General features: G+C 53.8%; 1 long non-coding RNA gene across 1 annotated transcript; it reads right to left on the reverse strand.

Annotated features, from left to right (window-relative positions):
* Positions 1-1,504: 1,504 nt before the first annotated feature.
* Positions 1,505-8,655, reverse strand: LOC134757748 (uncharacterized). The gene is made up of 6 exons (XR_010132166.1): positions 8,516-8,655; positions 8,191-8,423; positions 4,681-4,738; positions 4,355-4,587; positions 2,237-2,294; positions 1,505-2,143 (listed from the first exon to the last, which is right to left on the reverse strand). It is a non-coding gene; the product is annotated as an uncharacterized lncRNA (long non-coding RNA).
* Positions 8,656-14,535: the final 5,880 nt, after the last annotated feature.

Raw genomic sequence — 14,535 nt, forward strand, 5'->3', positions numbered from 1 at the left:
ACAAACCTAACCCTGGGCCCTGGCCCTGACCCTAAAACAACCCTAACCCTGGGCCCTGTCCCTGACCCTAAAACAGGCCTAACCCTGGGCCCTGGCCCTGACCCTAAAACAACCCTAACCCTGGGCCCTGGCCCTGACCCTAAAACAAGCCTAACCCTGTGCCCTGGCCCTGACCCTAAAACAACCCTAACCCTGGGCCCTGGCCTTGACCCTAAAACAACCCTATCCCTGGGCCCTGGCCCTGACCCTAAAACAAGCCTAACCCTGGGCCCTGGCCCTGACCCTAAAACAAGCCTAACCCTGGGCCCTGGCCCTGACCCTAAAACAAGCCTAATCCTGGGCCCTGGCCCAGACCCTAAAACAACCCTAACCCTGGGCCCTGTCCCTGACCCTAAAACAAGCCTAACCCTGGGCCCTGGCCCTGACCCTAAAACAAGCCTAACCCTGGGACCTGGCCCTGACCCTAAAACAAGCCTAACCCTGGGCCCTGGCCCTGACCGTAAAACAACCCTAACGCTGGGCCCTGGCCCTGACCTAAAACAACCCTAAACCTGGGCCCTGGAACTAAAACAAGCCTAACACTGGGCCCAGGTCCTGACCCTAAAACAACCCTAACACTGGGCACTGTCCTTGACCCTAAAACAAGCCTAATCCTGAGCCCTGGCCCTGACTCTAAAACAAGCCTAACCGTGGGCCCAGGACATGACCCTAAAACAAGCCTAACCCTGGGCCCTGACCCTGTCCCTAAAACAACCCTAACCCTGGGCCCTGGCCCTGACCCTAAAACAACCCTATCCCTGGGCCCTGGCCATGACCTAAAACAACCCTAACCCTGGGCACTGACCCTAAAACAACCCTAACCCTGGGCACTGACCCTAAAATCACCATAACCCTGGGCCCTGGCCCTGACCCTAAAACAAACCCAACCCTGGGCCCTCACCCTAAAACAACACTAACCCTGGGCCCTGACTCTAAAACAACCCTAACCCTGCGTCCTGACCCTAAAACAACCCTAACACTGGGCCCTGGCCCTGACCCTAAAACAACCCTAAACCTGGGCCCGAGCCTTGTCCCTAAAACAAGCCTAACCCTGGCCCTGCCCCTGGCCCTAAAACAACCCTAACCCTGGGCCCTGGCCCTGACCCTAAAACAACCCTAACCCTGGGCCCTGGCCCAAATTGTAATGAGGTCTGTTGGGCAAAATTCCATATAAGCATAGTATAAATTAATAAAGCAAATCGTGATAAATTAGTACGATTGATTTCTGGAGTTTCTGAGAATAAAAGTAAGGAAAATGCAGAACACAAAGACAGAGAGTAAAAAGAGAAATTAGGAAAGCATTCTACATGTTTAATAGGAAGACAGTGGCCGTGTTCCTGCAGCGGCAGTATGTCACGACATGACATACTTTGGAGAGAAGTTAACAGATGAGGAAGTTGATAAAAATCATAAGAGAAGCAAAATACTGGTAGCGACACTCAAGTAAACCACGAAATTTCCATAACTTATGTCAGCAAAGTGGGAAGATTGTACAGTGTGTGTTGAAGTTCCTATACAACATTGTTTATCTGCCGTTTGTTTGTTTGTAAGGAATGTATATACTAAGAGTTCTTCTTGCTGTCAAAAGAATATGTGTGAATAAGTCATTTTAACTTATTCTTCTGTTTTTCTTTTATCTTCCTGCCATCATCCACAGCCTTACTTTAGAAATTTTTTCTTTAGAAAATTGAACAAGTGCCCCTTGTGGTGGCACATACCTCGAGGATGGGAGGCAGGGGTGGAAGGGTCACTTGAGGCCATTAGTTTGACACCAGCCTGGCCAACAAAGTGAGACCCCATGTCTGCAAAACAATTTAAAAATTAGCCAAGTATCGTCATGTATACCTACAGTCCCAGCTACCTCAACTTACGGAGAAAGTTCAGGGCCTGGAGAGAAGGCTGGGCGGCAGGAGCTGGGTCTAAAGAGGCCATTGTAACGATGGAGCTGTGCCTGTGGAGGCTGTTGTGAGGCAGTAGGCTCATCTGCGGAGACTGCCGTGAGGTAGGGTATGGGCCTCAATAGGCCATTGTGAGTCATGAGCTTGGTCTGTAGAGGCTGACTGGAGAGAGTTCTGGGCCTGGCGAGGCTGCCGGGAGGTAGGAGCTGGGCCAAAAGATTTAAGCACATTTACGTTGATTAGGCACTTCATTTCCATTATTACACTGGAATATATAATAAAATAATTATAGAACTCACCATAATGTAGAATCAGTGGGCGTGTTAAGCTTGTTTTCCTGAAACTGGATGGTCCCACCTGAGCGTGATGGGAGAAAGTGACAGATCAATAGGTATTAGATTCTCATAAGCACAGCGCAACCTAGATCCCTCACATGCACGGTTCACAACAGGGTGCGTTCTCCTATGAGAATCTAATGCTGCTGCTCATCTGAGAAGGTGGAGCTCAGGCGGGAATGTGAGCAAAGGGGAGTGGCTGTAAATACAGACGAAGCTTCCCTCACTCCCTCACTCGACACCACTCACCTGCTGTGTGGCTCCTTACGGCTCCATGGCTCAGGGGTTGGGGACCCCTGCTCAAGTGCATCCGAAGCGACCCTTCCCACACCAGTCTTCATAGTAGTCAAGGGCAGCAACCAATTAGCTCCCAAGGCATGTGCCTCAGCTGGCATTTCATCACAATCAACAGTAAGTGGTAGCCTGAGTCACTGTGAGGTCACTTCCTGGAAATCACCCTAACCCTGGGCCCTGACCCAAAAACCCTAACCCTGGGCCATGACCCTAAAACCCTAACCCTGGGCCCTGACCCTAAAACCCTAACCCTGGGACCTGACCCTAAAACCCGAACCCTGGGCCCTGACCCTAAAAACCTAACCCTGGGCCAAGGCCCTGACCCTAAAACCCTAACCCTGGGCCCTGGCCCTGACCCTAAAACCCTAACCCTGGGCCCTGGCCCTGACCCTAAAACCCTAACCCTGGGCCCAGGCCCTGACCCTAAAACCCTAACAATGGGCACTGGCCCTAACCCTAAAACACTAACCCTGGGCCCTGGACCTGACCCTAAATCCCTAACCCTGGGCCATGGCATTGATCCTAAAACCCTAACCCTGGGCCCTGGCCCTGAGCCTAAAACCCTAACCCTGGGCCCTGGCCCTGACCCTAAAACCCTAACCCTGGGCCCTGGCCTCGAGCCTAAAACCCTAACCCTGGGCCCTGGCCCTGACCCTAAAACCCTAACCCTGGGCCCTGGCCCTGACCCTAAAACCCTAACCCTGGGCCCTGGCCCTGAGCCTAAAACCCTAACCCTGGGCCCTGGCCCTGAGCCTAAAACCATAACCCTGGGCCCTGGCCCTGAGCCTAAATCCCTAACCCTGGGCCCTGGCCCTGAGCCTAAAACCCTAACCCTGGGCCCTGGCCCTGAGCCTAAATCCCTAACCCTGGGCCCTGGCCCTGAGCCTAAAACCCTAACCCTGGGCCCTGACCCTAAAACAACCCTAAATTTGGGCCCTGGCCCTGACCCTAAAACGCCCCTAGCCCTGGGCCCTGGCCCTGACCCTAAAACAACCCTAACCCTGGGCCCTGGCCCTGACCCTAAAACAACCCTAACCCTGGGCCCTGGCCCAAATTGTAATGAGGTCTGTTGGGCAAAATTCCATATAAGCATAGTATAAATTAATAAAGCAAATCGTGATAAATTAGTACGATTGACTTTCTGGAGTTTCTGACAATAAAAGTAAGGAAAATGCAGAACACAAAGACAGAGAGTAAAAAGAGAAATTAGGAAAGCATTCTACATGTTTAATAGGAAGACACTGGCCGTGTTCGTGCAGCGGCAGTATGTCGTGACATGACATACTTTGGAGAGAAGTTAACAGATGAGGAAGTTGATAAAAATCATCAGAGAAGCAAAATACTGGTAGCGACACTCAAGGAAACCACGAAATTTCCATAACTTATGTCAGCAAAGTGGGAAGATTGTACAGTGTGTGTTGAAGTTCCTATACAACATTGTTTATCTGCCGTTTGTTTGTTTGTAAGGAATGTATATACTAAGAGTTCTTCTTGCTGTCAAAAGAATATGTGTGAATAAGTCATTTTAACTTATTCTTCTGTTTTTCTTTTATCTTCCTGCCATCATCCCACAGCCTTACTTTAGAAATTTTTTCTTTAGAAAATTGAACAAGTGCCCCTTGTGGTGGCACATACCTCGAGGATGGGAGGCAGGGGTGGAAGGGTCACTTGAGGCCATTAGTTTGACAGCAGCCTGGCCAACAAAGTGAGACCCCATGTCTGCAAAACAATTTAAAAATTAGCCAAGTATCGTCATGTATACCTACAGTCCCAGCTACCTCAACTTACGGAGAAAGTTCAGGGCCTGGAGAGAAGGCTGGGAGGCAGGAGCTGGGTCTAAAGAGGCCATTGTAACGATGGAGCTGTGCCTGTGGAGGCTGTTGTGAGGCAGTAGGCTCATCTGCGGAGACTGCCGTGAGGTAGGGTATGGGCCTCAATAGGCCATTGTGAGTCATGAGCTTGGTCTGTAGAGGCTGACTGGAGAGAGTTCTGGGCCTGGCGAGGCTGCCGGGAGGTAGGAGCTGGGCCAAAAGATTTAAGCACATTTACGTTTATTAGGCACTTCATTTCCATTATTACACTGGAATATATAATAAAATAATTATAGAACTCACCATAATGTAGAATCAGTGGGCGTGTTAAGCTTGTTTTCCTGAAACTGGATGGTCCCACCTGAGCGTGATGGGAGAAAGTGACAGATCAATAGGTATTAGATTCTCATAAGCACAGCGCAACCTAGATCCCTCACATGCACGGTTCACAACAGGGTGCGTTCTCCTATGAGAATCTAATGCTGCTGCTCATCTGAGAAGGTGGAGCTCAGGTGGGAATGTGAGCAAAGGGGAGTGGCTGTAAATACAGACGAAGCTTCCCTCACTCCCTCACTCGACACCACTCACCTGCTGTGTGGCTCCTTACGGCTCCATGGCTCAGGGATTGGGGACCCCTGCTCAAGTGCATCCAAAGCGACCCTTCCCACACCAGTCTTCATAGTAGTCAAGGGCAGCAACCACTTAGCTCCCAAGGCATGTGCCTCAGCTGGCATTTCATCACAATCAACAGTAAGTGGTAGCTTGAGTCACTGTGAGGTCACTTCCTGGAAATCACCCAAATCCTGGGCCCTGACCCTAAAACCCTAACCCTGGGCCATGACCCTAAAACCCTAACACTGGGTCCTGACCCTAAAACCCTAACCCTGGGCCCTGACCCTAAAACCCTAACCCTGGGCCCTGACCGTAAAAACCTAACCCTGGGCCCAGGCCCTGACCCTAAAACCCTAACCCTGGGACATGGCCCTGAGCCTAAAACCCTAACCCTGGGCCCTTGCGCTGAGCCTAACACCCTAACTGTGGGCCCTGGCCCTGACTGTAAAACCCTAACCATGGGACCTGGCCCTAAAAGAACCCTAACCCTGGGACCTGGCAGTGACCCTAAAACAAGCCTAAACCTGGGCCCTAGCCCTGACCCTAAAACAACCCTAACCCTGGGCCCTGGCCCTGACCCTAAAAAAACCCTAACCCTGGGCACTGACCCTAAAACAACACTAACCCAGGGCACTGACCCTAAAATAACCCTAACCCTGGGCGCTGGCCCTGAACCTAAAAAAAGCCTAACCCTGGGCCCTGGCCCTGACCCTAAAACAACCCTAACCCTTGGCCCTGGCCCTGACCATAAAACAACCCTATCCCTGGGCCCTGGCCCTGACCCTACAACAAGCCTAACCCTGGGCCCTGGCCCTAACCCTAAAACAAGCCTAACCCTGGGCCCTGGCACTAAAACAAGCCTAACCCTTGGCCCAGGTCCTGACCCTAAAACAACCTTAACCCTGGGCCCTAGCCCTGATGCTAAAACAAGCCTAACACTGGGCCCTGGCCCTGACCCTGACCCTAAAACAAGCCTAACCGTGGGCGCTCGACCTGACCCTAAAACAAGCCTAACCCTAGGCCCTGGCCCTGACCCTAAAACAACCCTAAACGTGGGCCCTGGCCCTGACCCTAAAACAACCCTATCCCTGGGCCCTGGCCCTGACCTAAAACAACCCTAACCCTGGGCCCTGGCCAGACCCTAAAACAACCCTAACCCTTGGCCCTTGCACTAAATCAACCCTAAACCTGCGCCAAGGACCTGACCCTAAAACAACCCTAACCCTGGGCCCTGACCCTGAAACAACTCTAACCCAGGGCCCTGACCCTGAAACAACCCTAACCCTGGGCCCTGACCCTGAAACAACCCTAACCCTGGTCCCTGACCCTGAAACAACCCTATCCCTGGGCCCTGACCCTAAAACAACCCTAACCCTGGGCCCTGACCCTAAAACAACCAAAACCCTGGGCCCTCACCCTGAAAAAACCCTAACCCTGGGCCCTGACCCTGAAACAACCCTAACTCAGGGCCCTGATCCTGAAACAACCCTAACACTGGGCCCTGGCCCTGACCGTACAACAAACCTAAACCTGGGCCCTGGCCCTGACCCTAAATCAACCCTAAACCTGGGCCCTGGCCCTGACCCTTAATTAACCCTAACCCTGGGCCATGGCCCTGAGCCTAAAACCCTAACCTGAGGCCCTGGCCCTGAGCCTAAAACCCAAACTCTGGGCCCTGACCCTAAAACAAACCTAACCCTGGGCCCTGGCCCTGACCCTAAAACAAACCTAACACTGGGCCCTGGCCCTGACCCTAAAACAACCCTAACCCTGGGCCCTGGTCCTGACCCTAAAACAACCCTAACCCTGGGCCCTGGCCCTGACCCTATAACAACCCTAACCCTGGGCCCTGGCCCTGACCCTAAAACAACCCTAACCATGGGCCCTGGCCCTGAGCCTAAAACAACCCTAACCCTGGGCCCTGGCCCTGACTCTAAAACACTAACCCTGGGCCCTGGCCCTGAGCCTAAAACCCTAACCCTGGGCCCTGAACCTGATCCTAAATCCCTAACCCTGGGCCCTAGCCCTGAGCCTAAAACCCTAACCCTGGGCCCTGGCCCTGAGCCTAAAACCCTAACCCTGGGCCCTGGCCCTTACCCTAAAACCCAAACCCTGGACCCTGACCCTGATCCTAAAAATCTAATCGTGGGTCCTGACCCTAAAACAACCCTACCCTGGGCCCTGACCCTAAAACAACCACAACCCTGGGCCCTGACCCTAAAACAACCCTAACACTGGGCCCTGACCCTAAAACAACACTGACCCTGGGCCCTGACCCTAAAACAACACTAACCCTGGGCCCTGACCCTAAAACAACCCTAACCCTGGGCCCTGACCCTTAAACAACCCTAACCCTGGGCCCTGACCCTAAAACAACCCTAACTCTGGGCCCTGACCCTAAAACACCCCTAGCCCTGGGCCCTGGCCCTGACCCTAAAACAACCCGAACCCTGGGCCCTGGCCCAAATTGTAATGAGGTCTGTTGGGCAAAATTCCATATAAGCATAGTATAAATTAATAAAGCAAATCGTGATAAATTAGTACGATTCACTTTCTGGAGTTTCTGACAATAAAAGTAAGGAAAATGCAGAACACAAAGACAGAGAGTAAAAAGAGAAATTAGGAAAGCTTTCTTCATGTTTAATAGGAAGACACTGGCCGTGTTCGTGCAGCGGCAGTATGTCGTGACATGACATACCTTGGAGAGAAGTTAACAGATGAGGAAGTTGATAAAAATCATCAGAGAAGCAAAATACTGGTAGCGACACTCAAGGAAACCACGAAATTTCCATAACTTACGTCAGCAAAGTGGGAATATTGTACAGTATGTGTTGAAGTTCCTATACAACATTGTTTATCTGCCATTTGTTTGTTTCTAAGGAATGTATATACTAAAAGTTCTTCTTGCTGTCAAAAGAATATGTGTGAATAATTCATTTTAACTTATTCTTCTGTTTTTCTTTTATCTTCCTGCCATCATCCCACAGCCTTACTTTAGAAATTTTTTTTTTAGAAAATTGAACAAGTGCCCCTTGTGGTGGCACATACCTCGAGGATGGGAGGCAGGGGTGGAAGGGTCACTTGAGGCCATTAGTTTGACAGCAGCCTGGCCAACAAAGTGAGACCCCATGTCTGCAAAACAATTTAAAAATTAGCCAAGTATCGTCATGTATACCTACAGTCCCAGCTACCTCAACTTACGGAGAAAGTTCAGGGCCTGGAGAGAAGGCTGGGAGGCAGGAGCTGGGTCTAAAGAGGCCATTGTAACGATGGAGCTGTGCCTGTGGAGGCTGTTGTGAGGCAGTAGGCTCATCTGCGGAGACTGCCGTGAGGTAGGGTATGGGCCTCAATAGGCCATTGTGAGTCATGAGCTTGGTCTGTAGAGGCTGACTGGAGAGAGTTCTGGGCCTGGCGAGGCTGCCGGGAGGTAGGAGCTGGGCCAAAAGATTTAAGCACATTTACGTTTATTAGGCACTTCATTTCCATTATTACACTGGAATATATAATAAATAATTATAGAACTCACCATAATGTAGAATCAGTGGGCGTGTTAAGCTTGTTTTCCTGAAACTGGATGGTCCCACCTGAGCGTGATGGGAGAAAGTGACAGATCAATAGGTATTAGATTCTCATAAGCACAGTGCAACCTAGATCCCTCACATGCACGGTTCACAACAGGGTGCGTTCTCCTATGAGAATCTAATGCTGCTGCTCATCTGAGAAGGTGGAGCTCAGGCGGGAATGTGAGCAAAGGGGAGTGGCTGTAAATACAGACGAAGCTTCCCTCACTCCCTCACTCGACACCACTCACCTGCTGTGTGGCTCCTTATGGCTCCATGGCTCAGGGATTGGGGACCCCTGCTCAAGTGCATCCAAAGCGACCCTTCCCACACCAGTCTTCATAGTAGTCAAGGGCAGCAACCACTTAGCTCCCAAGGCATGTGCCTCAGCTGGCATTACATCACAATCAACAGTAAGTGGTAGCTTGAGTCACTGTGAGGTCACTTCCTGGAAATCACCCTAACCCTGGGCCCTGACCCTAAAACCCTAACCCTGGGCCATGACCCTAAAACTCTAACACTGGGTCCTGACCCTAAAACCCTAACCCTGGGCCCTGACCCTAAAACCCTAACCCTGGGCCCTGACCGTAAAAACCTAACCCTGGGCCCAGGCCCTGACCCTAAAACCCTAACCCTGGGACATGGCCCTGAGCCTAAAACCCTAACCCTGGGCCCTTGCGCTGAGCCTAATACCCTAACTGTGGGCCCTGGCCCTGACTGTAAAACCCTAACCATGGGACCTGGCCCTAAAAGAACCCTAACCCTGGGACCTGGCCGTGACCCTAAAACAAGCCTAAACCTGGGCCCTAGCCCTGACCCTAAAACAACCGTAACCCTGGGCCCTGGCCCTGTCCCTAAAACACGCCTAACCCTGGGCCCTGGACCTGACCCTAAAACAACCCTAACCCTGGGCACTGACCCTAAAACAACACTAACCCTGGGCACTGACCCTAAAATAACCCTAACCCTGGGCCCTGGCCCTGACCCTAAAAAAAGCCTAACCCTGGGCCCTGGCCCTGACCCTAAAACAACCCTAACCCTTGGCCCTGGCCCTGACCCTAAAACAACCCTATCCCTGGGTCCTGGCCCTGACCCTACAACAAGCCTAACCCTGGGCCCTGGCACTAACCCTAAAACAAGCCTAACCCTGGGCCCTGGCACTAAAACAAGCCTAACCCTGGGCCCAGGTCCTGACCCTAAAACAACCTTAACCCTGGGCCCTAGCCCTGACCCTAAAACAAGCCTAACACTGGGCCCTGGCCCTGACCCTAAAACAAGCCTAACCTTGGGCGCTCGACCTGACCCTAAAACAAGCCTAACCCTGGGCCCTGGCCCTGACCCTAAAACAACCCTAAACGTGGGCCCTGGACCTGACCCTAAAACAACCCTATCCCTGGGCCCTGGCCCTGACCTAAAACAACCCTAACCCTGGGCCCTGACCCTGAAACAACCCTAACCCAGGGCCCTGACCCTGAAACAACCCTAAACCTGGGCCCTGACCCTGAAACAAACCTAACCCTGGTCCCTGACCCTGAAACAACCCTATCCCTGGGCCTGGACCCTAAAACAACCCTAACCCTGGGCCCTGACCCTAAAACAACCCAAACCCTGGGCCCTCACCCTGAAAAAACCCTAACCCTGGGCCCTGACCCTGAAACAACCCTAACTCAGGGCCCTGATCCTGAAACAACCCTAACACTGGGCCCTGGCCCTGACCGTACAACAACCCTAAACCTGGGCCCTGGCCCTTACCCTAAATCAACCCTAAACCTGGGCCCTGGCCCTGACCCTTAATTAACCCTAACCCTGGGCCATGGCCCTGAGCCTAAAACCCTAACCCGAGGCCCTGGCCCTGAGCCTAAAACCCGAACTTTGGGCCCTGACCCTAAAACAACCCTAAACCTGGGCCCTGGCCCTGACCCTAAAACAAACCTAACACTGGGCCCTGGCCCTGACCCTAAAACAACCCTAACCCTAGGCCCTGGTCCTGACCCTAAAACAACACCAACCCTGGGCCCTGGCCCTGACCCTGACCCTATAACAACCCTAACCCTGGGCCCTGGCCCTGACCCTAAAACAACCCTAACCCTGGGACCTGGACCTGACCCTAAAACAAGCCTAACCCTGGGCCCTGACCCTGACCCTAAAATAACCCTAACCCTGGGCCCTGGCCCTGACCCTAAAAAAACCCTATCCCTGGGCCCTCGCCCTGACCCTAAAACAAGCCTAACCCTGGGCCCTGGCCCTGACCCTAAAACAACCCTAACCCTGGGCACTGACACTAAAACATCCCTAACCCTGGGTACTGACCCTAAAATAACCATAACCCTGGGCCCTGGCCCTAACCCTAAAACAACCCTAACCCTGGGCCCTGGCCCTGACACTGAAACAACCATTACCCTGGACCCTGGCCCTGACCCTAAAACAACCCTAACACTGGGCCCTGGCCCTGACACTGAAACAACCCTTACCCTGGGCCCTGGCCCTGACCCTAAAACACCCCTAAACCTGGGCCCTGTCCCTGACCCTAAAACAACACTGATGCTGGGCCCTGACCCTGACCTAAAACAACCCTGACCCTGGGCCCTGGCCATGACCCTAAAACAACCCTAACCCTGGGCCCTGGCACTAAAATAAGCCTAACCCTGGGACCAGGTCCTGAGCCTAAAACGACCCTAACCCTGCACCTTGGCCCTGACCCTAAAACAACCCTAACGCTGGGCCCTGGCCCTGACCCTAAAACAACCCTAATCCTGGGCCCTGGCAATGACCCTAAAACAAGCCTAACCCTGGGCCCTGGCCCTGACCCAAAAACAAGCCTAACCCTGGGCCATGGCCCTGACCCTAAAACAACCCTAACCCTGGGCCCTGTCCATGACCCTAAAACAACCCTAACCCACGGCCCTGGCCCTGACCGTAAAACAACCCTAATCCTGGGCCCTGGCGCTGACCTAAAACAAGCCTAACCCTGGGCCATGGCCCTGACCCTAAAACAACTCTAACCCTGGGACCTGGCAGTAAAACAAGCCTCACACTGGGCCCAGGTCCAGACCCTAAAACAACCCTAACCCTGGGCCCTGGCCAAGAGCCTAAAACAGGCCTAACCCTGGGCCCTGGCCCTGACCCTAAAACAACCCTAACCCTGGGCCCTATCCCTGACCCTAAAACAAGCCTAACGCTCGGCCCTGGCCCTGACCCTAAAACAACCCTAACCCTGGTCCCTGGCCCTGACCCTAAAACAAGCCTAAACCTGGGCCCTGGCCCTGACCCTAAAACAACCCTAACCCTGGGCCCTGGCCCTGACCCTAAAACAACCCTAACCCTGGGCCCTGGCACTAAAACAAGCCTGAACATGGCCCTGGCCCTGACCCTAAAACAAGCCTAATCCTGGGCCCTGGCCCTGAACCTATAACAACCCTAACGCTGGGCCCTGGCCCTGACCCTAAAACAAGCCTAACCCTGGTCCCTGGCCCTCACCCTAAAACAACCCTAACCGTGGGCCCTGGCCCTGACCCTAAAACAAGCCTAACCCTCGGCCCTGGCCCTGACCCTAAAACAACCCTAACCCTGGGCCCTGGCCCTGACCCTAAAACAAGCCTAACCCTGGGCCCTGGCCCTGACCCTAAAACAACCCTAACCCTGGGCCCTGGCCCTGACCCTAAAACAACCCTAACCCTGGGCCCTGGCACTAAAACAAGCCTAAACCTGGGCCCAGATCCTGACCCTAAAACAACCGTAACCCTGGGCCCTGGCCCTGAACCTAAAACACCCCTAACCCTGGGCCCTGGGCCTGACCCTAAAACAACCCTAACCCTGGGCCCTGTCCTTGACCCTAAAACAAGCCTAAACCTGGGCCCTGGCCCTGACCCTAAAACAAGCCTAACCGTGGGCCCAGGACCTGACCCAAAAACAAGCCTAACCCTGGGCCCTGACCCTGACCCTAAAACAAGCCTAACCCTGGGCCCTGGCACTGACCCTAAAACAACCCTATCCCTGGGCCCTGGCCATGTCCTAAAACAACCCTAACCCTGGGCACTGACCCTAAAATAACCATAACCCTGGGCCCTGGCCCTAACCCTAAAACAACCCTAACCCTGGGCCCTGGCCCTGACACGGAAACAACCCTTACCCTGGACCCTGGCCCTGACCTTAAAACAACCCTAACCCTGGGCCCGGGCACTGACCCTAAAACAACCCTATTCCTGGACCCTGGCCCTGACCTAAAACAACCCTAAACCTGGACCCTGTCCCTGACCCTAAAACAACCGTAACCCTGGGCACTGGCACTAAAACAAGCCTAACACTGGGCCCAGTTCCTGAACCTAAAACAACCCTAACCCTGGGCCCTGGCCCTGACCCTAAAACAAGCCTAACCCTGGGCCCTGGCCCTGACCCTAAAACAACCCTAACCCTGGGCCCTGTCCCTGACCCTAAAACAAGCCTAACGCTCGGCTCTGGCCCTGACCCTAAAACAAGCCTAACCCTGGGCCCTGGCCCTGTCCCTAAAACAAGCCTAAACCTGGGCCCTAGCCCTGACCCGAAAACAACCCTAACCCTGGGCCCTGGCCCTGACCCTAAAACAACCCTAACCCTGGGAGCTGGCCCTGACCTAAAACAACCCTAACCCTGGGCCATGGCCCGGACCTAAAACAACCCTAAACCTGGGCCCTGGCCCTGACCCTAAAACAAGCCTAACCCTGGGCCCTCACCCTGACCCTAAAAAAACCCTAACCCTGGGCCCTGGCCCTAACCCTGACCCTAAAACAACCCTAACCCTGGGACCTGGCTCTGACCCTAAAACAAGCCTAACCCTGGGCCCTGGCCCTGACCCTAAAACAAGCCTAACCCTGGGCCCTGGCCCTGACCCTAAAACAAGCCTAACCCTGGGCCCAGGTCCTGACCCTAAAACAATCCTAACCCTGGGCCCTGGCCCTGACCCTAAAACAACCCTAACCCTGGGCCCTGCCCTGACCGTAAAACAACCCTAACGCTGGGCCCTGTCCCTGACCCTAAAACACCCATAAACCTGGGCCCTGGCCCTGACCTTAAAACAACCCTAATGCTGGGCCCTGGCACTGACCTAAAACAACCCTGACCCTGGGCCCTGGCCCTGACCCTAAAACAACCCGAACCCTGGGCCCTGGCACTAAAACAAGCCTAACCCTGAACCCAGGACCTGACCCTAAAACAACCCTAACCGTGGGCCCTGGCCCTGACCCTAAAACAACCCTAACGCTGGGCCCTGGCCCTGACCCTAAAACAACTCTAACCCTGGGCCCTGGCCCTGACCCTAAAACAAGCCTAACCCTGGGCCCTGGCCCTGACCCTAAAACAAGCCTAACCCTGGGCCCTGGCCCTGACCCTAAAACAAGCCTAACCCTGGGCCTTGGACCTGACCCTAATACAAGCCTAACCCTTGGCCCTGGCCCTGACCCTAAAACAAGCCTAAACCTGGGCCCTGGCCCTGACCCTAAAACAAGCCTAAACCTGGGCCCTGGCCCTGACCCTAAAACAAGCCTATCCCTGGGCCCTGGACCTCAAACTAAAACAACCCTAACCCTGGGCCCTGACCCTAAAACAACCCTAACCCTGGACCCTGGCCCTGACACTGAAACAACCCTTACACTGGACCCTGGCCCTGACCCTAAAACAACCCTAACCCTGGGCCCTGGCCCTGACACTGAAACAACCCTTACCCTGGGCCCTGGCCCTGACCCTAAAACACCCCTAAACCTGGGCCCTGTCCATGACCCTAAAACAACCCTAATGCTGGGCCCTGGCCCTGACCTAAAACAACCCTTACCCTGGGCCCTGGCCCTGACCCTAAAACAACCCTAGCCCAGGGCCCTGGCACTAAAACAAGCCTAACCCTGGGCCCAGGTCCTGAACCTAAAACAACCCTAACCCTGGGCCCTGGCCCTGACCCTAAAACAACCCTAACCGTGGGACCTGTCCCTGATCTAAAACAACCCTAGCCCTGGGCCCT

This window comes from Gorilla gorilla, chromosome 20 (genome assembly GCF_029281585.2).
Source record: "Gorilla gorilla gorilla isolate KB3781 chromosome 20, NHGRI_mGorGor1-v2.1_pri, whole genome shotgun sequence".
Lineage (NCBI taxonomy): Eukaryota > Metazoa > Chordata > Mammalia > Primates > Hominidae > Gorilla > Gorilla gorilla.